The sequence below is a fragment of the Bos taurus genome, chromosome 16, assembly GCF_002263795.3.
Source record: "Bos taurus isolate L1 Dominette 01449 registration number 42190680 breed Hereford chromosome 16, ARS-UCD2.0, whole genome shotgun sequence".
NCBI lineage: Eukaryota > Metazoa > Chordata > Mammalia > Artiodactyla > Bovidae > Bos > Bos taurus.
Genome location: NC_037343.1, coordinates 38,907,824 through 38,931,780, shown reverse-complemented (window position 1 = coordinate 38,931,780; position 23,957 = coordinate 38,907,824). Strand labels below are relative to the sequence as shown.

At 40.1% G+C, this 23,957-nt stretch overlaps 1 long non-coding RNA gene across 1 annotated transcript; it reads left to right on the top strand.

The window, feature by feature from the left end:
* The first annotated feature begins 1,038 nt into the window (after positions 1–1,038).
* Positions 1,039–23,742, top strand: LOC101902371 (uncharacterized). Its single transcript, XR_003029720.2, has 5 exons — positions 1,039–1,243; positions 6,642–6,726; positions 19,414–19,516; positions 22,274–22,350; positions 22,462–23,742. It is a non-coding gene; the product is annotated as an uncharacterized lncRNA (long non-coding RNA).
* Positions 23,743–23,957: the final 215 nt, after the last annotated feature.

Here is a 23,957-nt window from a genome sequence, read left to right as displayed (position 1 = left end):
GTGACAATATACAGCCTTGACATACTCCTTTCACAATTTGGAACTAGTCTGTTCCATTTCCAGTTCTAACTGTTGCTTCTTGACCTGCATACAGATTTCTCAGGGGGCAGGGCAGGTGGTCTGGTATCCCCATCTCTTTCAGAATTTTCCACAGTTTGTTGTGATCTACACAGTCAAAGGCTTTGGCATAATCAATAAAGCAGAAGTAGATGTTTTTCTGGAACTCTCTTGCTTTTTCTATGATCCAGCAGATGTTGACAATTTGATCTCTGGTTCCTCTGGCTTTTCTAAATCCAGCTTGTATATCTCCAAGTTTACGTTTAACTTACTGTTGAAGCCTGGCTTGGAGAATTTTGAGCATTACTTTGCTATCATGTGAGATGAGTGCAATTGTGCAGTAGTCTGAACATTATTTAGCATTGCCTTTCTTTGGGATTGGAATGAAAACTGACCTTTTCCAGCCCTGTGGCCACCGCTGAGTTTTCCAAATTTGCTGGCATATTGAGTGCAGCACTTTCACAGCATCATCTTTCAGGATTTGAAATAGCTCAACTGGAATTCCATCACCTCCACTAGCTTCGTTCATAGTGATACTTCCTAAAGCCCACTTTGTATTCCAGGATGTCTGACTCTAAGTGAGTGATCACATCATCGTGGTTATCTGGGTCACGAAGACCTTTTTTGTATATTTCTTCTGTGTATTCTTGCCACCTCTTCTTAATATCTTCTGCTTCTGGTAGGTCCATACCATTTCCCTTGAATGTTTAAGGAGTGGTATTTCTATCCTAGTTATCATGGTCAACAATATTGGAATTATCCTGTATTCTTTTCCTTCTTTCATACTACACATCATCAAGTGCCTTCAAAATATATCCAAAATCAGAGACTCTCTTCCTTCTACTGGGCTGTGACTTTGGTCCTAATTATTATCATTTCTCTTCTGCAGTGGCATCTGGGAAATGGAATTGTGTTGTTCAGTTGCTAAGTCACGTCAGACTCTTTGTGACCTCATGGACTGCAGCAAATCAGGCTCCTCTGTCCTCCACTATCTCCCAGAGTTTGGTCTAATTCGTGTCCACTGAGTCAGTAATGAGAAATGGAATATTTCCTCCATATCAGTAAGCAAGGATGTCACCATTATCAGCGATTGCAGCCCTCCAATGTGAGCTGGTGAGCCCTAAGGGAACTCAAGAAGGAGAATACCTGCTGTCTAACAGCCACCAGACTACAACCACTCTCTATGGTGAGCCCCGAGGAAAGGAAGTTCAGGATATGAAAACACAGGATACTGACCCCAGATAGCTGAGGTTCATATGAAAGGAATGATTTCAGTGAGCCCAGGCTCTTGCATCCTTCCATACATAGAAAAGTGCTAATAAATTCCTTAACTTGAGATATCTGGTTTTCTTTAAGTAACAATAATCTTTGGGAAAGGAGAAGGAGGTGGCAGAGGATATGATGGTTAGAAAACATCATTGACTCAATAAGGCATAAATTTGAGCAAACTCCAGGAAATAGTGGAAGACAGAGGAACCTTCGTTGCAAAAGAGTTGGACTCAATTTAGCAACTGAAGGACAATAGCAACACAACAACAACAGATCTTTTGATGTTCAGACTACCTGTTCTTGCAAAACTTCTATGTAACCTGATTCCTCCCCTTGCCTCCTTGGAGCAGTTCTCTCACAGTTACTTGAGATGCTGTCTCTCATGCTTGAAGTCCTAAAAATTCCCTCCGAATAAAACAAAACTCAACTTTTAGGTTGTGAATATTTTTTAAGTTGACATATCCTAACTCATCTCTCTGCTCCTGTTTCTATCCATTGTTGACTCTCCATCCCACACTTTACTGGCTTTACTTAACACAACAACTAAATTGATCTTTTAAAAAACACTGTATTTAGATGGCCAGTGGGCATATGAAAAGATGCTCAATATCACTAATTACTAGAGAAAAACTACAGTGAAGTATCACTTCACATTGGTCAGAAAGGCTATGTATGTGTGGTATGTAAAAAGTTCACAGAAAATAAATGCTGAAAAGGAGGTGGAGAAAAGGGAAACTTCCTACACTGTTGGTAGGAATGTAAACTGGTTGGCTCTTGGCTTGGTTGTGGAATCAACCAAGAGTGATGACAACAGTTGTGCTAAAAAGGAACATAGAAAATCCAAGGCTTCTGATCTGCAGAGAACGAGGGTGGAAGATGGGAAGTTGATGGATGGTTGGAAAATAAAGAGTTAATAGTCTCTGGAGTCTAACTGTGCTCTTTAAAGAGCTGAATTTTTGTTGGCACAGGGAGGGGAATTGGTTTGTACATGAGAATGAAGAACAAGGATATTTATACCATCTCCAGACATTGTGATATGTTGAATGTGGGAAAAAATAGTCATTCGGAAAGGATGCAGAGGCAGCAGTATATTCACAGAGGCTACTGGGAAGCATGGAGTAGGGCACACTCAGAGAATTATTTGAGAAAAAGGAGTTTTATGGGAGTTCCATAGGACAGAATGGTTTGGGAGCCTCAAGAAAATTGGGTCAGTCAGGTATGTACAGTGTCCTATGAGAAGACCCAATGATGATGGATGATCTGGAAGCTTGGGCTTTTGTGGGTGACTAAGGTAAACAGAGAGGTGAGGCATGTGGACATTTGTCCAGGTGAACTCTAGGGAGAAGGTGAGCTCTATCAGTTCATTTATAACCTCTTGCTCTGGTTTGGATTCCTAGATGGTTCTAGTGGTAAGGCTGTGGGAGGAACAATCTTTCCAGGAGCTGGAAAGAAATATTCCATAACCCCCCAGCTTCCTCCTGGTATTATCTCTAGCCTGGATATCCTGATGCCTTACCATCCTGATCACCCTCTACTGGTTACATTTTACTTTATTAGCATGATTGTTAGAATGTGTTTTTTAGAACTGAATATGATATTCTGACAGTGGGCTGGTAAGTAAAGAGTGCCCTTAACTTGTAACCTCCTTTGATTTAGGTGCTATTGTTACATTCACCCACTTGTTTGCATTTCTCAGCTCATAGTGAATAATCATTCTGGGACAGTTATTTTTTCCCCCTCAGAAACTGATGTTGTGCCTATTCTTCCTACAACTCTATACTTGTAGAATCATATAGTTCTTAAGCAAGATGAGTACAAGGTATCATTCAATCTAACATATTTGATACATGAAAAACAATTCTAGTTAGAATAAGTGATGAGCATGATTTCATACATTTTAATCAAATACTGGACTGGTTTAGAAAAATAAAGGATTAATGAAATTACTTGCAACTAGTCTTAGTCCAAGCCAGGCTTCAGCAATATGTGAACCATAAACTTCCAGATGTTCAAGCTGGTTTTAGAAAAGGCAGAGGAACCAGAGATCAAATTGCCAACATCTGCTGGATCATCAAAAAAGCAAGAGAGTTCCAGAAAAACATCTATTTCTGCTTTATTGACTATGCCAAAGCCTTTGACTGTGTGGATCACAATAAACTGTGGAAAATTCTGAAAGAGATGGGAATACCAGACCACCTGACCTGCCTCTTGAGAAACCTATATGCAGGTCAGGAAGCAACAGTTAGAACTGGACACGGAACAACAGACTGGTTCCAAATAGGAAAAGGAGTACGTCAAGACTGTATATTGTCACCCTCTATTTAACTTATATGCAGAGTACTTCATGAGAAACGCTGGGCTGGAAGAAGCACAAGCTGGAATCAAGATTGCTGGGAGAAATATCAATAACCTCAGATATGCGGATGACACCACCCTTATGGCAGAAAGTGAAGAGGAACTCAAAAGCCTCTTGATGAAAGTGAAAGAGGAGAGTGCAAAAGTTGGCTTAAAGCTCAACATTCAGAAAACAAAGATCATGGCATCTGGTCCCATCACTTCATGGGAAATAGATGGGGAAACAGTGGAAACAGTGTCAGACTTTATTTTGGGGGGCTCCAAAATCACGGCAGATGGTGACTGCAGCCATGAAATTGAAGGACACTTACTCCTTGAAAGGAAAGTTATGACCAACCTAGATAGCATATTCAAAAGCAGAGACATTACTTTGCCAACAAAGGTCTGTCTAGTCAAGGCTACGGTTTTTCCAGTAGTCATGTTTTGATGTGAGAGTTGGACTGTGAAGAAAGCTGAGCGCTGAAGAATTGATGGTTTTGAACTGTGGTGTTGGAGAAGACTCTTGAGAGTCCCTTGGACTGCAAGGAGATCCAACCAGTCCATCCTAAAGGAGATTAGTCCTGGGTGTTCTTTGGAAGGAATGATGCTAAAGCTGAAACTCCAGTACTTTGGCCACCTCATGTGAAGAGTTGACTCACTGGAAAAGACTCTGATGCTGGGAGGGATTGGGGGCAGGAGGAAAAGGGGATGACAGAGGATGAGATGGCTGGATGGCATCACTGACTCGATGGACGTGAGTTTGAGTGAACTCTGGGAGTTGGTGTTGGACAGGGAGGCCTGGTGTGCTGCAATTCATGGGGTCACAAAGAGTTGGACACAACTGAGTGACTGAACTGAACTGAACTGAATCTTAGTTTATTAATAGGAGTGTAAGTCCAAATCTCCTCCTCTTAGACAAGTTTAGACTGTTCTTTAGGGGAAAAGGGGTATTCTCATGGTGTAGGGATTTACCTTTGCATAGTGGGATTTACCTGCAGTATTTCTTTTTTAAAAAAATCTTTTGGCCACACCACATTGCATGTGGGATCATAGTTCCCCAACCAGGGATTGAACCCACAAGTCCCCTGCATTGGCAGCTCAGAATCTTAACCACTGGACCACCAAGGACGCCCCTACCTATAGTTTTGATAGCTCAGTTATGTGACTTGGAATCAGGGCAACTGATCCAGCCACTTTATGGAAGCTGAACTGCCTTGGCATGTTGATTTATTTCCTTTACCCTCTTCAGTTCAGTTCAGTCGCTCAGTCATGTCCGACTCTTTGCGACCCCATGAATCACAGCACGCCAGGCCTCCCTGTCCATCACCAACTCCCAGAGTTCACTCAGACTCACGTCCATCGAGTCAGTGATGCCATCCAGCCATCTCATCCTCTGTCGTCCCCTTTTCCTCCTGCCCCCAATCCCTCTCAGCATCAGAGTCTTTTCTAACGAGTCAACTCTTCGCATGAGGGGGCCAAAGTATTGGAGTTTCAGCTTTAGCATCACTCCTTCCAAAGAACACCCAGGGCTGATCTCCTTTAGAATGGACTGGTTGGATCTCCTTGCAGTCCAAGGGACTCTCGAGTCTTCTCCAACACCACAGTTCAAAAGCATCAATTCTTTGGCGCTCAGCTTTCTTCACAGTCCAACTCTGGCATCCATACATGACCACTGGAAAAACCATAGCCTTGAGTAAACCCTCCTAGCCCTTTTATTTGAAAGATGAAATGGCCGATGAGGCATCCTAAATTTTATCCTGTCTTTTAAAAATTGCCCCATTCAACAAAGTACTTCTTTTTTCACTTATTGTGACTTCTAATTTATATTTTTATCAGGGATACTGAGTATTTTCCCTGTGGCCTACTCTGACCCACCTAATCTGACTTGATCTATTCAGCAGATTTGGCTAAAGCCTGCTGCTTATATTAATAATTGCTGCTTGTGTAATAACAAACCAACTTTGTTTGATAGATGTCACTATCTTTAATAACACAAAATAAGAAAACATGCATAAAATGGACTTATTTGGAGCCTATGCCAGCAATAAATAATAATCATTAAAAAGTAACACTTTCTAATTACAGTTTGAAATTAAATTGAACATTTGATTGTGGTAGGAGGATGAAAATTTTCGCCAAATTGTTGGCAGTGCAGGCTGGCTTAGTGAGCCTGCCTTTTGTTGCACAAAGTGAATAACAACAAATTAAAAGTTATCTAAATTATTAAAGATCAACTTCTTAAACACCATAGCTGTAGGATAATTCATGTACTTTGGTTTATTGAAAATCGACATTGCTTCCTCTAATTTCTCTCTAGAGAAATCAGATAAAATCCACTCTCTAGTAGTCTTCTTGCTACACAAGGACGACAACATACTTATTTCACACCCATAGCCCTAGTCCTCCATCTGTTCCCTTTGAGCTGGTATGGTACAATGGTTGAGAACTTACACTCTGGAATCAGCTGGACTGGATTGGAACCATGTCCACGCCATATACTAGTTTTAAGTTACTTAACTTCTTTGAACCTCAGTTTTCTATAACAGGGGGACAATGAGACTTATTTAATGGTGGTGGTGGTTTAGTCACTAAGTTGTGTCCAACTCTTGTGACCCCATGGACTGTAACCCACCAGGCACCTCTGTCCATGGGATTTCCCAGGCAAGAACACTGGAGTGGGTTGTCGTTTCCTCCTCCAGGGAAATCTTTCCGACCCAGGGATCAAACCTGCATCTCCTGAGTTGCAGGTGGATTCTTTTACTGCTGAGCCACCAGGGAAGCCCACTTATTTAATAGGATTGCTCTAAATATTAGTGAGAATTAATGTATAACAGGATGCTGACTGGTACATAAAAAGAAATTGCTCAGTAAATACTATTTTGATTTCATGGAGTTTGAGAAGCAGGTATTTAGTAAATTGCTCTTGTTTGAATGAGAACATTAGAAGGACAAACTAAAAATCCTCATTCTTATTTTCTTAGGGTTATATCCATACAGGAAGATCAAGTCAGGAAATCAACCCTGAGTCTTTTCCTGACATCACACGTTCACACAGCACAGCCACAAGTAAGCAAAATGTGTGGTGTAAATCTCCTTCCTCTAGGATATTCAAGCCCTGTGGAATAATAGTTTCTCATTTGTAGCAGTTATTTGTATTTTAGCCCTATTTGGAAGTCCAATCTGGTAGGCCTTAAAATGTCTATTCCATTTTTTTAAGGTCATTTCTTCATTCCTCACAGATTATAGACCTTTAATTCATCAGTTGTTAAATCTAAAATGCTTGCCAGTAAGTCTATTCTGGACAAACTCCATTTGAAATCTCTTAGGTAAATAGTTTATAGGACAAGCAGAAAATTTTGCACTGCTCTTCCATTATTGACCATTGTCTTACTCAAGTATCACCTTGTGATGAAATCTCTTAAAAATAGCATAAAATTATGTGCAGCTCTTATTGATCTTTCCTTGGCCTTTGTCTCTGTGGTCAGGAATCTATTCTGAACTTAACTACTTAGCTGCATATAGTCCCCAGAACTGCTGAAGCTAATGTAGAACTTATACTTTTAGAGCATCAGGAGAATCTAGGTCAATAGATATTTAATTCAGTTGGAAGTAAAATGTAGTGTGATGTAGTTTATATTGTGATATAGTCTGATGATTTGTATTGAAAGAAATACAAATGAAGGAAGGAAAAAAGAAAGTGAAAGTTGCTGAGTCATGTCTGAATCTTAGCTACCCCATGGACTGAACAATCCATGGAGTTCTCCAGGCCAGAATACTGGAGTGGGTAGCCTTACCCTCCTCCAGGGGACCTTCCCAACCCAGGGATCAAACTCAGGTCTCCCGCACTGCAGGCGGATTCTTTACCAGCTGAGCCACCAAGGAAGCCCATATGCCCTCCTTTTAAAGTAGGTCTTTCATAATGTCTTAACATCCTGTCCCTTTGAGCTGGTTACATGATCCCTTGCTTGCTAAGGAGATAAGCACACCTATATGCTGATACCATGATTTTATTATCAGGAATAACTGTAATTCTTATTGTGAAAAAAAAAAAAAACTTTAGATCAACTTTAGAGAATCTGGCTTCACTTGTGTATTTATGAAAACTTAGTATATTAAAGGTAATATTTCAAATCAAAGGGGAATAATGAGGTATTGAATAAATGCCACTGAGAATATCAGTCATTATTTAAAAAAAGAAAAAGCTTATTTTTATCTCACAGCATATCATAAAATAAGTTTCAAATTGTTTAGAGGATTAAGCTTAAGAAACTCTACTATGATGCGCTCAAATAAAGCAAAGATTATTTTAGTAATTTGGGAGAGAGAAAGGCACAAGCAAGACCCCAAGCCCAGAAGCTACAAATAAACAGATAAACAAAGATTCTCTTGTAAAATTAAATGTTTTTGTGATGAAAGTTATCATAAACAAAAGATAGAAAAACTGGGAGAAAAAAATATGTGCAACATATGTAACAGGCAAGAGGATAATCATAAAAGAGTTCCTATAACCATTAATTATTAAGCAGACAGGAAACAATAGGAATTATGAAACCACAAAGGAAGAAATACAAATGGCTTCTTTACTTAAAAAGTTGCTAAAGGTTCTGCACCCAGTTCTGATGTGTGGGACCAATTCCAATGTGTATGGAAAGGGGCTTTTTCACACCAGCACCAACTAGCAATTCTCTGACACCAGCTGGATGTAAAATTCGATTCAACCTGACACTGTCTACACAGAGACAGCATCAGATTCTACAGGTAAGAACTCAGTCCCATGAGACTGCCCCCAACTTCAGATGCCAATCACAAGTCCCAGGTTGTTGCCTGTCTGACCTATTGTTTATAAATTATAGATATCAGAGGTGCCCATAGTCCCCTTCCTTCAGTTTGATTAATTTGCTAGAATGGCACATTTTACCTACTAGATTATCAGTTTATTATATAAAAGGATATAGCTCAGGAACAGTCAGATGGAAAAGAATCATAGGGCAAGGTGTGTGGGAAGGGTGTGGAACATCATGTCCTCTCCAGGTGAACTGCTCTCCCTGAATCTCCATATGCTCACCAACCCGGAAGCTCTCTAAATCACCTCTTTCTGGGTTTTATGGAGGCCTTATTACAAAGGCATGCTTGATTACATCATTGGGCATTGGTGACTATTTCAACCTTTAGTTCCTTATTCTTCCTGGAAATTAGAGGGTGGGACTGAACTTTCCACTCCTCTATTCAAGGTTGGTTCCCTTGGCAGCTAGCCTCCATTCACAGGTGATTTCCAGATGCCATCTTGTTACCTGAAAACTGGCTTGATCTTTTGGTGGATGATAAGCCAAAAGACACAACCAAGTCAAAAAGGAGGAGAAGGAAGGATTTATTACTTGTAGCAACTAAGGAGAACACCTCGGATCTTTCCTAAAGTAGTGTCTTCTTTTTCTTTTTCTGCCATGTCCTAATTATTAAAAATCCTAAAGTCCACCTCAGCCAGTTGGGAGGTGGGAGTGATAAGTCCTACTAATCTTTTTTTTTTTTTTTTTTTAATGTTAACATTTTAAAATGTTCTAACATTAAAAAAAGTAAGTTGCAGTGCACGGGCTTCTCATTGTGTTGGCTTCTCTTGTTGGGGCGCATGGGCTGTAGGGTGTGTGGGCTTCAGTAGCTGCAGCTCCTGGGCTCCAGAGCACAAGCTTAATAGTTATGGTGCATGGGCTTCATTGCTCTGAGGCATGTGGAGTCTTCCGAGATCAAGATCGAACCCATGCCTTCTGCATCGGCAGGTGGCTTCTTTACCACTGAGCCACCAGGGAAACCCCCCTACTGTTATCTTTTGGAGTTTGCAGTGAGTATCTGGAACATCCTGAGATATGAAATAGATGTCTATTACTACTGGAATATGGTAGGAAAAAGAAAAAAAGCAGACATCGCTTTCAGAAATATTCTTGGTGTTCTCTTATTTACTGCAAGTAATACATCCTTCCTTCTCCTTCCCCTTGGTTTGGTTGTGTTACCCAAAAACTGGGTTTGACTCTTGCTAAGCTGCTGCTAAGTCACTTCAGTCATGTTTGACTCTGTGCGACCCCATAGACAGCAGCCCACCAGTCTTCCCCGTCCCTGGGATTCTCCAGGCAAGCACATTGGAGTGGGTTTCCATTTCCTTCTCCAATGCATGAAAATGAAAAGTGAAAGTGAAGTCACTCAGTCATGTCCGACTCTGTGCGACCCCATGGACTGCCACCTACCAGGCTCCTCCATCCATGGGATTTTCCAGGCAAGAGTATTGGAGTGGGGTGCCATTGCCTTCTCCAGGGTTTGACTCTTGGTGGGTGTCAAAAGACAAAACCAAGCCAGAGATTGAAAGAAAGAAGGATTTATTATTGCTTGCAGCAAATAAAGACAACACTGGGCATCTTTCGCAAAGCAGTGTCTCCCTGACAGCGGAACTAGGGAAGTTTTAAATTAATGGTACATGCATATTCATGAAGGGGCTTGAGCAGTGGAGAATTCAGAATAGAATCCGAGCAAAGGTTGACAGAGTCCAAGCTTTTGTTGACTCAAGTCATTAGAGTCAGAAAGTGTCAACATCATCACCCCATAGGTTCCAGTTGATCTGTAGGTTGAGCACTTCAGGCTAATCTTTACCTTTGGAACAACACAGATATATTATCTTTGCTGTTGTTACTTCTTTTGTCTGAAGAGAAGAAACAGTTTTGTTTCTTCATTCTTTCATTCCCCTAAGATCATTAGTTCCAAGTTGGGAAAGGAGTATGTCAAGGCTGTATATTGTCACCCTCTATTTAACTTATATGCAGAGTACATCATGCGAAATGCTGGGCTGGATGAAGCACAAGCTGGGATCAAGATTGCTGGGAGAAATATCAATAACCTCAATATGCAGATGACACCACCCTTGTGGCAGAAAGTGAAGAGGAACTAAAGAGCCTCTTGATGAAAGTGAACTAGGAGAGTGGAAAAAACTGTCTTAAAACTCAACATTCAAAAAACGAAGATCATGGCATCTTGTCGCATCACTTCATGGCAAATAGTTGGGGAAACAATGGAAACAGTGACAGACTTTATTTTCTTGAGCTCCAAAATCACTGCAGATGGTGACTACAGCCATGAAATTAAAAGACGCTTGTTCCTTGGAAGAAAAACTATAACCAACTTAGACAGCATATTAAAAAGCAGAGACATTACTTTGCTGACAAAGGTCCATCTAGTCAAAGCTGTGGCTTTTCCAGTAGTCATGTATGGATATGAGAGTTGGTCTATAAAGAAAGCTGAGTGCCAAAGAATGATGCTTTTTAACTGTGGTGTTCAACTGTGGTGAGAAGACTCTTGAGAGTACCTTGGACTGCAAGAAGATCAAACCAGTCAATCCTAAAGAATTCAGTCCTGAATATTCACTGGAAGGACTGATGCTGAAGCTGAAATTCCAATACTTTGGCCACCTGATGCAAAGAACCAACTCGCTGGAAAAGACCCTTTGCTGGGAAAGATTGAAGGTGGGAGGAGACAGGGACAACAGAGGATGAGTTGGTTGGATGGCATCACTGACTCGATGGACATGAGTTTGAGCAAGCTCTGGGAGTTGATGATGGACAGGGAAGCCTGGCGTGCTGCAGTCCATGGAGTCATAAGAATTGGACACAACTGAGTGACTGAACTGAACTGAACTGAGGTCATTAGTTAATGAGACCTGTTTAAGGGCAAGCGTTGTGGCCCATCTTAGACCACAAAATGGCTTAAGGCCAAAAAGGGCTTCTCTTATGTCAAGTAAGCCATGCCTGATTCTCTTTCTCCAGAGACTCCCTACCCTGCTTAGTTGTGTCTTTTGACTTGATACCCACCAAGATGTGAACCCAGTTTTAAGGTAATAGCATCATTAACATAAACCCAATTATGGTGAAAAAGGTCTTGTTATGAGTAATGAGACACCATTTCACTCTATGTCTGAAGTGGTTTTAGGAACTGAGGACAGGAGACCAAATATTATGATAAAAGTTGCTGCCAATGCTATTACTGTTGAGGAAACTCTAACAGTTATGACAGCTGTGAGTCAGGATCCATGGATGAAAACCAAATATACTATAAGAGAAATATATTTTGGTCATCTGAGTGACCTGTAGAGGGGCAAAATCTGCCACCACAAAATGTCTCCTTGACATGAAGATTATTTCAAACTGAAAACAATCAAGACTGAGAAGATTGAGGAAGAAATTTTGACCTTTCCTCTGTCTAAAGAATTTAGATAGGGGCTTCCCTGGTGTCTCAGTGGTAAAAGAATCCACCTGCAATGCAGGAAATGCCGGTTTGATTCCTGGATCGGGAAGATCCCCTGGAGAAGAAAATGGCAATCCACTCCACTTTTCTTGCCTGGGAAATCCTATGGACAGAGGAGCCTGGTAGGCTACAGTCCATGGGGTTGCAAAAGAGTCAGACACGATTTAGCAACTGAACAACAAAAACAACACCCCAACCCCAAGAATTTAGACAGAGGGCCTCTTTCAAGAAAGCTATCACCATAGACAACTATGGTATGAACTAAGTGTTGAGTTTTTGCTAACAAATCTAGCAAAGTTTGTTAAATTCTTCTATGTTTTCATCTCCATTCCAATTGTCTTCCTCCCCTTTGAGATCTCAAGTCATCACCCCCAACACCCACTTTTGTCTTTGACTGAGGATGTTCTTTAAGGTGAGAGTTTCAGCCATTTTGGCAAGTTACTCAGTTTTTTTGAGTCTACCTCATATATATATAGTATTCAACTTTTGTTTGGTTTTCTCCTGTTAATGTGTTTCATGTCAATTTAATTTTTAGACCAGCCAAAAAGAACCTAGAAGGGGAGAGGAAAATTTCTTCCTCCATGAGAGACCAAATATATATTTCTTAAAAATCATAATATTGCAGTTTTTCAATCAAGAATCATGGAAATTTGAATAAAAATTTGGTTTTTCATGTTAATTTCCAAATTATAGGATATAGATGTTATATAAAGGAGCCAATTTAAAAAAAATGGATACATCTAGATTTAGCAAGGGTTTAAGGAACAGGACCCTGAAAAGAATTTGGTAGTATCTATCAGCTTTATCTGTTGGTCCAGCAGTTCTGCTTTTAAGAATCTACCTTTGAAAATTATTTTTCATAACAATTTAAATAATTTTTATGAACCTTGTGAAAGTTCACAAACATCTCAAAAGTACTTAAATTCAACTCCTGATTTCCTGCTCTCAAATCTTATTTTTATTGTGTCTCCTTTGTATCAGAAAATAGTGTCTCTGTTGAATCTATTTTCATGCTAGAAAATTAGAATTAAAATACCCGCTCCTTCTGATTATCTAATGCATCACCACGTCCTATGAATTGTATCTTCAAAACATTATGGAGTTCAGGCTGGTACTGCTCAACACATGGCAGGCCAGTCAATGGAGAGGTGAAATGTTGGGGCAAGGAATAACGACTTCATTGGGAAAGCCAGCAGACCAATATTTTTATAGCAGACTAATGCCGATAAGAACCATCCTGTCTGTGTTTTGATGCTAGTTTCTTTTACAGTACATAGATGGGTGGAGGGGTGAGGAAGTAAAGTGAAAAAGCAGTAAGCTGCTGCAGATATTTCCTGGTTCTGACCATACTCCAGAGGAGATGTGCTAGTCTTTCCTGCAGCTGTTTACAGGTGGGCCTGGTCAGGATGTTTTTTGTGAGCTAAGCAAAGGTGTTTTAGTGTAACCCTCAGACATGGCGGCAGGGTTCCCAGAGATGGATCTTAATGTATGTTTTAAGCTATAGGCAATCTTCCTTTTGTGACTAGCTTGCAGTAAAGGCAGTAGAGTATAGTGGTCAAGGTAAAGGAAACATCCAATATGGAGTCAGACTTGTTCTTCCCTATTATAAAAAATTTATCTAGTGACCAGCATGCACATGAAAAGGTGCTCAACATCGCTAACAGAGAAATGCAAATCTAAACTACAGTGAGGGCTTCCTTGGTGGCTCTGGTAAAGAATCTGCCTGCCAATGCAGGAGAACACGGGTTCCATCCCTGATCAAGGAAGATCTCACATGCTGCAGAGCAACTAAGCCCATGTGCCCCAACTGTTAAACCTCTGCCCTGGAGCCCGGCTCCAACTGCTGAAGCCCTCATGCCCTAGAGCCCATGCTCCCCAACAAGAGAAGCCACTGCAATGAGAGGCCTGAGCACCGAAAACTAAAGAGTAGCCTCCACTCAGCACAACTAGAGAAAAGCCTGTGCAGCAACAAAGACCCAGCACAACCAGAAATAAAACAAATAAGTAAATTTGGGGAAAAAAAACACCACAATGAGATATCACCTCACACCCATCAGATTGGCCATTATTAAAAAGTCTACAAATAACAAATGCTGGAGAGCGTGTGGAGAAAAGGGAGCTCTCCTGTACTATTGGTGAAAGTGTAAATTGGTATAGCCACTATGGAAAACAATATGAATTTTCCTCAGAAAGCTAAGAAAGCTAAATTGCCAAGATGGTAAAGAATCTGCCCACAGTGCGGGAGACCTGGGTTTGATCCCTGGATTGGGAAAATCCCCTGGAGAGGGGGATGGAAACCCACTCCAGTATTCTTGTCTGGAGAATCCCATGGACAGAGAAACCTGGTGGGCTACAGTCCTTGGGATTGCACAGAGTTCAACATGACTGAAGTGACTTACTTGAACTTTACTATGATCCAGCATTTCCACTCCTGGGCATATATCCAGACAAAACTATAATTAAAAATGAAACACGCACCCCAGTGTTCATAACAGCACTATTCACAATAGCCAAGATATGGAAGCAACCTGTCAAAGCCGACCTATTGACAGAAGAATGGCTAAAGAAAACGAAATGTTAGACAAATACTATACTGCTTACATGTGGAATCTAAAAATACACAAATTTACAAAACAGAAGCAGATTCACAGACATAGAAAAGAAATTTATGGTTACCACAGGGAAAAGGAAAGGGGGAAGGATAAATTAGGAGTATGGGATTCACAGATACACAGTACTATATATAAAACAGAAAAACAGCAAGGGTTTACTGTAAAGCACAGGGAACTGTATTCAGTATCTTGTGATAACCAATAATGGAAAAGAATCTGAAGCTGTACGCCTGAAACTTACATGATATTTTAAGTCAACTACAGTTACACTGAAAATAAATAAGATATCAAACATTGTTATTCATTAGGGAAACACAAATTAAAACCACAAGTGATATTAATACTATTACACGTCCACTAGAATGAGTAAGATTAAAAAAGTCAGACTGTCCACAAAAAAATTAATCAGTCAATTTAAGAAAGAAATGGAAAATTTATTCTAACCAAATTGAGAACCATAACCCAGGAAGAAGTCTTTCAGAAAGCTGAGGACTGTTCTGCCCATTAAAGGTCAAAGCACAGTTATATAGGTTTTTGAGATAGAGGGCTGTACCTTAAAGGATATATTCTTGACAGATTACACAGTCTGGATCTACAGGTACAAAGTAGTGGGTCATGGGACACTGTGGCCTCTTAAGATCAAGGAAGGTTATCTCCTAAGTGGTTGTGACCCATGATGAGATTAAGAAGGGATGTTATCTCCTAAGGAGGTCTTTTTAATGCAGAGGCATGATACCTGTGAAACGGGAGGAAGGTGGTTGAAACAGCAAAGAAAAATTTTATGTTTCAATTTTTCTTATCTTGCTATAAAATATGAACTTTATTTCATCAAACAATAGCAAGTGTTGATGAAGATACAGAGAAACTGAAAGTCACATGTATTTCTGATGGGAATGGAAAATCATGCAGCCACTTGGCAGTTTCTTAAAATAGTTGAACAGAAACTTGCCATAGGACCATGCAGTTCTACTTCTCTACTTCAGAGAAATAAAACATATTATGAGACCAAGATTAATGAATTTTCACAGCATTATTATTCATAAATGACACCGCCTGCAGATAATCCAAATGTCCATTGACTGTGAATTGATAAACCTGTTTTATGCACACATTTGAATGCTACTCAGCAATAAAAAGGAACAAACTACAATGACATCTCTGAATCTCAAACACTGTGCTAGATGAAATAAGCCAGACACAAAAGTCTACATATCATATGATTCTATTTAATAAATCTAGAAAAGAGAAAACTATGGAGACAGTCACTGAAGCTGAACAGGATCCTTTGGGGCCCTCCTGGGTACAAAAGCCCCTCTGTGTCCCCCATTTCTTATTTGTAGAAAAAGGCTTTAGTCTCTTAGGCCTTCCCTGAGTTCCAAAGAGCATTCTCTTTAGAACAGTTACTATTTAGAGAAATGAGTGAATGTAAAAACAAAGAAAAGCAGTCAAGCAAGAAAAGTAATGATAGTTTAAACAATAGTTTAGAGATACAGCAGAGTCTAGTTTTTCCTCAGGAGATATACATAACAACCTGACACATGTCTTTGAGTTGTTCTACAGAAACTTAAGCAGGTAGAAGATAAAGCAGGTAGACCCCAGACTGGTTGGAACCAGAAGGTAAATGATTAAGATTTCTGAAACATCACCCTGTTACTTCACCACCAGCCAATCAGAAACCCATAAGGTGATCCTGTACCCTACCACCCTCAACCCCAGTGTTGCCTTTAGAAACCCTTCCCTGAAAGCCTCTCGGGAGTTTGGGTCTTTTGAGCATGAACTGCCTGTTCTCCTTACTCGGTCCCCTGCCTTAACACTGTGCTTTCCTTCACCATGATCCAGCATCAGTAGATTGGTTTTGCTGTGCATGAGTTAGGTTCAGTAACAGCATCAGATTAGTAATGGCCTCAGGTAAGGGTGGGAATGAATGGGTGCAAATGGGCACAACTGAACTTTTGGATGATTGCAGTAATGGTTGCACAACTGTATAATAAAACTCACCAAACTCTATGCTCACAATGGATTAATTGTATGTATGGTGTCTCAATTATACCTTAATACATCTGTTGTTCATTGTTTAGTTGCTAAGTTGTGTCCAGCTCTTTGTGACTCCATGGACTGCAGCACACCAGGCTTCCCTGTCCTTCACCATCTCCTGGAGCTTGCTCAAACTCATGTCCATCAAGTCGGTGATGCCATCCAACCAGCTCATCCTCTGTCATCCCCTTCTCCTCCCTTCAGTCTTTCCCAGCATCAGGGTCTTTTCCAGTGAGTTGGCTCTTCGCGTCAGATGACCAAAGTATTGGAGCTTCAACTTCAGCATCAGTCCTTCCAATGAATATCAGGGTTCATTTCCTTTAGGATTGACTGGTTTAATCTCCTTGCTGTCCAAGGGACTCTCAAGAGTCTTCTCACCACAGTTGAACACCACAGTTCAAAAGCATCAATTCTTTAGCACTCAACCTTCTTTTTGGTCCAGCTGTCACATGACTACTGGAAAAACCATAGCTTTGACTAGATGGACCTTAGTTGGAAAAGTTAGAAACTTTCGAGTATTAAACAAAATTTTATTTATTTATTTATTTTTGGCTGTGCTGGGTCTTCGTTGCTTTGAGAGGGCTTTCTCTAGTTGTGGTGAGCCACAGCTACTCTTCATTGCCGTGCATGGGCTTCTCATTGTGATAGCTTCTCTTGTTGCAGCACACAGGCTGTAGGCATGCGGGCTTCAGTAGTTGTAGCAGGCAGGCTCGGTAGTTGTAGCACATGGGCTTAGTTGCTCTGCAGCATGTGGAATCTTCTCAGACCCGTGCCCCCTGCATTGGCAGGTGGATTCTCATCCACTGCACCATCAAGGAAGTCCAGTAGTACTTTTGTTTACACCACTTACCTGCTGCTGCTGCCGCTGCTGCTGCTGAGTCGGATCAGTCATGTCCAACTCTGTGTGACCCCATAGATGGCAGCCCACCAGGCTCCGCCGTCCCTGGGATTCTCCAGGCAAGAACACGGAATGGGTTGCCATTTCCTTCTCCAATGCATGAAAGTGAAAAGTGAAAGTGAAGTCGCTCAGCTGTGTCCAACTCTTAGCAACCCCATGGACTGCAGCCTACCAGGCTCCTCCGTCCATGGGATTTTCCAGGCAAGAGTACTGGAGTGGGGTGCCATCACCTTCTCTGAACACTTACCTAGGTAAAAGCAAATATCCTTCAAATGACCTGTAAGGTCTTGCTTTGTTTGGTTTGTTTGGTTTTACCTCCTGGCCAATTACCTTGCTTACTGATTTCCAGCAGCACTATACCATCTTCTGCCTCAAGGACTTCCTGCCTGCTGGCCTTTGCCTGAGATGTCCTTAATCCTCCAGTCTTTAGCTGGAAAGTTATTACTAATCCTTTACATTTTAGTTTAAATGTCACTTCCTTAGATAGCTTTCCTGATAACATTCCTTCACAGTTTAAATTAGGTCACTCTGTCATTTTCCTTTTATTAGACTGCTCCTTCAAAACTTCTTTCAGTCTATAGTCACATATTTACTTATGATTTAATTTCTATCTCTCCACTTGAATGTAAGCTCTAAAAGGGCAGGAGCTACACCTATTTTGTATATCACTGTATATATCATTTTCAGGAAGTATGTTCTACTGTTAATTCATATGAAATGAACAGATTAATTCATTTAATTACCCAGGATTACATATTGCAACTGTAATATCTTGAAGGGTTCACTGCAAAATGCACTGCTAAATTTAAAATAAAAACATTTCATTGAAATTTTCTTTTCCTCTTTTTACCAGTTGGGCAATTGGTAATATGAGCAAGAAGGTTTTTTTGGGCTATAGTTAATGCAGGTATAAAGGACTGAATTCTCAGAGTTGTGTAAATGTTTCTGTATATACTGGCAGAGTTGATTGTCAGAGAGTTACTCCCTTAATTTGCCACATATCTGTAAGGAGCTAAACCCTTGGCAAAAGCTCATTTGAGAGGAAAATAATGTTCAAGGAAGATTTCTAAAGGTTAGGTAGTCCTTCCAGACTATCCGGTGCCTCTTACTCATACTTGGCTATTTTGGTCCCTCCTAAAATTACTTTTAGTGACTTATGCCATCAACTAATACAACAGCATTATAAGAAATGCTCCTCCTGCATTTATTACAGAAACGCAGTGTTCTATATCTTTGAATGAGAACCCACTGTCTTTCGGGGGCTTCAAACTTGAATATCCACCTACCTCCTGGGCATCTCCACTTCTCCATTATCTCACCATACTCCAACTATAATTTTTGAAAAAATTAATACTTCTAAAAGATGTGCAGTTCTTACTAAGATGACTAGTGCTCTCCAATCAGTAAATACAACAATTAAATCTCCTCTATTTCCCTCCATCGTGGTTGCTTTTGATACAGTTGATTTTGCTAAGCCTCTGAAGTAGTCTTTTCTCTCATTCTCTGAGACATTGTATTTATCTCCTCTGCAGGGCTTTGCTCCTTCCCTTCTCTCTTTTCTGTTTCTCCTTTTCTATTTAACTCTTTGTAGGTTATTTTATTCAATATTTTGGCTTCAAATACTTGTTTTTTAACAAGCTAATGGATTCCTATTTGTATCTCTAAACTTGATTTCTCCCCTAAGCTCTGGGTTCCTATATTGAACTATTTATGTGATATATTTTCATTGTTATTTGTAACAGCAGCTCAAAACTCACATGTCTAAAACAACTCCACCATGCTTTTTTCATTCATTATGCTGAATGAAATGAATGGGCTTTTCCACTGGGTCTTCAGTTGAGGGAGGGGAGGTTGTATTATTTATTTAATTATGTTAATTATTAAATATGTTCTTTAATATTAATTCTTTAATAATTTCCTCTACTCCTTTAGGTTCTTCTGGCTGGTATGAGAATTACACTGACATGAGACAGATAACAGAAGAAAATTGAACAAAAGTTTAATAACACAGATACATGGGAAAGACACAGGAAAAGTGAGTAACTCATCAAAATGGCTGAAGCCCTCACATTAAATACCATCTTTAGCTGAAAACCAAACAGGATTGAAGTAGTAGTTTGAGACTTTAACCAGGATAGTGAAGTAGTAGTTTGAGGAGGAAGGCAACTGACATGGAGATGGAAAAGACAATGTTTGGTAAACAGAGGTTTGCTGGGCCAGGCAGAGACAACGGGACACCAAGTGGGCTCTGATATCTGGGCCCTTCCAAGTTCCCCACCAGCCCAGCCCATGTTTTTTGTAGATGTCTCTGGTGATAGCTCAGTTCCAGGAACAGACCCTTTATCTATTTTTTAAGCAACTAAGGGAGAGGTAAAAACAAAAACTTCCTGAGACTTCTGTTTCTTAAAAATAATCAGCCTAAAATAATCTTCATGCCAAAGAGACCCATTTTGGGTGGCAAACTTTACTTCTCCACAATAATTTAATCATGCTTAATCTCTTCTGATAGTCCTATTATTCAGATGTTAAATTTCCTAGATGGGTCCTTACATTTTCTTTGCTTTTGTATTGTCCATCATTTTATTTTTCAGCCCCACTTTCTGTGAAAATTCCTGAATTTTATCTTCCATTCTTTTTTTCCTTACAAACTCCTTGTTCTATTGTTCTTCTTACAATAATATTGTGTTCTTGTTTCAAGGGCCCAATACTATCTTTTATCTCTCAGAGAAGATGGATTATAATTTTTTTTTGGCCATGCCTCACAGCGTGTGGGATGTTGGTTCCCTGACCAGGAACTGAACCCAGACCCTCAGCAGTGAGAGTGAGGAATCCTAACCACTGGACTGCCAGGGCATTCCCTGGATTGTAATTCTTTTGATGTTAACTCATACATTATTTTTATTCCTCCAAGTTCTGTTCTTCTGTGTTTGTTTTGGCCCCTGAGTTCTGTATTAGATGATTTCCTGAAACGTATATTGGCCCTTGTCTTTTGTTCACATTTCAGAGAACAGAACCAAACTGTTAATTTGTGACTTTGTATGCTCGTGCGGGACTTCTCTACTACTGGGATTGATTAGGATGTGATCAGGCTGGGATTTTAGGCACTCTTTTTTTGTGTGAGGTCCCCTGAAAGTTAGAATCCAGATAATTTTTGCTAAAGCCATTCCAGAGAAGTGAGTGCCACACTTATGAAGGGCGGGAAGATGGGATCTGGGGCTTCTCCTTCAGAATACAGACTTTACCTCACCTGGTTTTATCTATGTGCCCCATCCCCGTCCTTTGCCACGCTAGATGCCTTTATGTTAATTTAAACTATAAAGTTCCTCTACTTTGTTAGTCAGTTACTTACCTTCCATATGCTTTTTGTGTTTTTTGTGTGTGTGTATTTGTGTTTGTTTTTCTGGTTGCACTGTAATGCATGTGGGATCTTAGTTCTCCGACCAGGGATCGAACCAATCCCTGCAGTAGAAGCACAGTCTTAACCACTGGACCACCAGGGAAGTCTCTTCCATATGCTTTTTTTTTTTTAATGAATAGTTTTTTAAAATTTAGATCTTTGTTTTTTTTATTTTTGGCTGCCAGATCTTTGTTGCTGTGCGAAGGCTTTCTTTAGTTTGGTGAGTGGGGCTACCCTCTAGTTGCAGGGCTCGGGCTTCTCATTCGGGTGCATGGGCTTCAGTAGTTGTGGCTCGTGGCTCTAGAGCTCAGGGTCAGTACTTGCGGCATCTGGGCTTAGTTGCCTGGCTGGATATGGAATCTTTATGGAACAGGGATTGAACTCATGTCCCTTGCATTGGCAGGCAGATTCTTTAACCACTGGACCACTAGGGAAGGCCCTTCCATATGCTTTTTATTTGCTGAAAATGTGATGACATTGCCCATCTGCTGTTGTCTTTTTTTCCCCTTTACTGTTGTTTTAAAAAGATGACATAAAAATTATCACGTGTTCTGCCATGTTTAACCAGAAGTTTTAAAAAGGCATTTTTTATACAACACTCTACAAAATACTTCAAAATAAGTGTTTCTTTTCTTGGGGGGTATACTTAGTTTAACTAAGTTGCCTTTGAATAGTGGAGATGATAATTTTGAATATGGAAAAATACTTCTAGTTATGAATGAAAAATTATTTCTCTGGAACAAAGTCAAGCTGAGTAAATGTTGATCTTAATCTGTAACTTGGATAGAAGGCATTTTGTATGAGTAGTGGTAAGAAATGTTGGACCTAAAGCAAAGAGACTGCCAGATATTTCTCCAGCAGAGATGGATTTGTTTGGGGTCAATACGCATGCATGTGTGCTAACTGCCTTCAGTCCTGTCAGACTCTTTGAGACCCTGTGGACTGTAGCCCACCAGGTTCCTCTGTCCATGAGATTCTCCAGGCAAGAATATTAGAGTGGGTTGCCATTTCCTTCTCCAGGGGATCTTTCAGATCCAGGGATCAACCATGTCTCTTGTGTCTCCTGCACTGGCCAGCAGATTCTTTACCACTAGCACCACCCAGCAGAAAATGGCAATTCTGGGTCTGCAACCATGGTAAGCCATGTGAAGGTCCCCATGTGGCAAGAGAGGAAGAACATTTTTATAGTGGGGAAAAGGGCAATAGTAAAAGTGAATCCATGGCTTTTCATGACCAGTCCTTATGGGGGAAGAAAAGTCTTTCTTCTTCCTGTTGAGTTCTGCTATAATTGAAGGACAAGAGGGCTCCCTTTCCTGGTTTTCTGACTCTATATAATTGAAGGTTCTATTTATTATTTTATTTATTAATTTTTTATTTTTACATAAATATATGAAGAAGAGAAGGAAATTGGATGTGGACTCAAGTTCCAAAGTGGACTCTGGAGAACAGTCTCAATTACAGAGACATTACAGGTGACTGCCATTCAGAAAGTTTGCCACTGTCCTGCACTTCTCTAACCATCAGGAAATTCTTTACTTCCAAAGAGGATTGATTTGACCAACTTTGTGCCTAAATATTTACAGGAGGACTGAGCATCTGGTAGAGAGAAAATAACTACATACAATTTGGACAAGGGACAAAAAACTCAGTTCTGTCTATCCATCCTTCCATCCATGCATCTATCAATCCATTCACCTATCCATCTTCAGTTGTTTGGTTGCTTGATTCATTCAACAGATACTCATTGAGGTGAGTCCCTTTTTTTGGTACCAGATTTGAACTAGATGCTGAGGAAATAATAGAGAGCAAAACAGACATATTCTCTGTCTTTCTAGCACTTACAGTCTAAATCAATGTGATAGAGGTTAATTAACTAATAGTTACAAATGTGTAATTACAAATTGTGAGAAGAGTTCTGAACTAAAGGCACACAGTACTATGAGGAAAAATAATAGGGGACTTGACTTAACCTGGGAGTCAGGGCATCTCCTCTAATGAAGAAGTGTTTGAATTAGATATGAAAGAGGAGAAAGAATTGCAGAGGTGGAGAACAGGAGGAGAAAGAGCCAGCTCATATAGCAGTGTGAGGGCCAATTGTATGTTTATTTCCAACTCTGTGTTCAGGTTGGTGGGTTTAAACCAGTCATGGTGGGAGTGTTTATACTGTGAGAATCTGCACACACTACACTTTCTTTAAGACATTTGCCAGCATCCCCTTGGGAGAAGGGGAAGGTGATGTATGTACTAACCGTCTACTAGGACTCAGACACTATGCTAAATGCAGGATGTGTTATTTCATTTAGCACTAACAGTAACATTCTGTAGAAGAAATATTTATCCTCATTTCATGAACATAGAGTAGAACTTAGAGAAAAAGAGTGAATTTCCCCAGATTGTTGAGCTAGAAAGTGGCAGTTGTTGTTCACTTGCTAAGTCTTGTCTGACTCTTTCAACCCCATGGACTGTAGTACGCCAGGCTCCTTCCTCCAATATCTCCCAGAGTTTGCTAAAATTCATGTCCATTGAGTTGGTGGGCATGATCATATATGAGCTCAGGTCTGGCTTTGAAGTTCATGTCCTTTTCCTCATATCATGCTGCTCATGACCTGAGCAATAGTAGGTGCCAAGAAAGCACTTCCTTACCAGATTTCATTGTGAAAAAGACTTACTTAGATGAGTTCTCATCAATGGCTCACTCACTTGTACAATGTGAAAGTGTGATTTTCAGAAGTTAAAAACATAACCTTTTTTGTTTTTGCAGATGTAAACTGTGAACCCATGTCAAAAATTTAATTATCTCATTAATTGGTGAGGGAATCAGTATGTAAAGCTGGTTCAAAGAGCATTTAAGGAACTGAGTATTTATAGGCAGTTTAATAAAGAAAGGTTAGAATAAATTACTTAGGTTAGAAACAAACTGATTCATGTTTAGCAGGGCATTAGATCATAGCCTTTGGGATTATCTCTTTTGCTAGAGAGGAATCATTTGCATCTTTATTAAACATAAATCTACAAATTACCTTTACAGACTCTGAGTCTCTAATAGTTAATTAGAACATTCAGACTTCTCTTAGAAAAT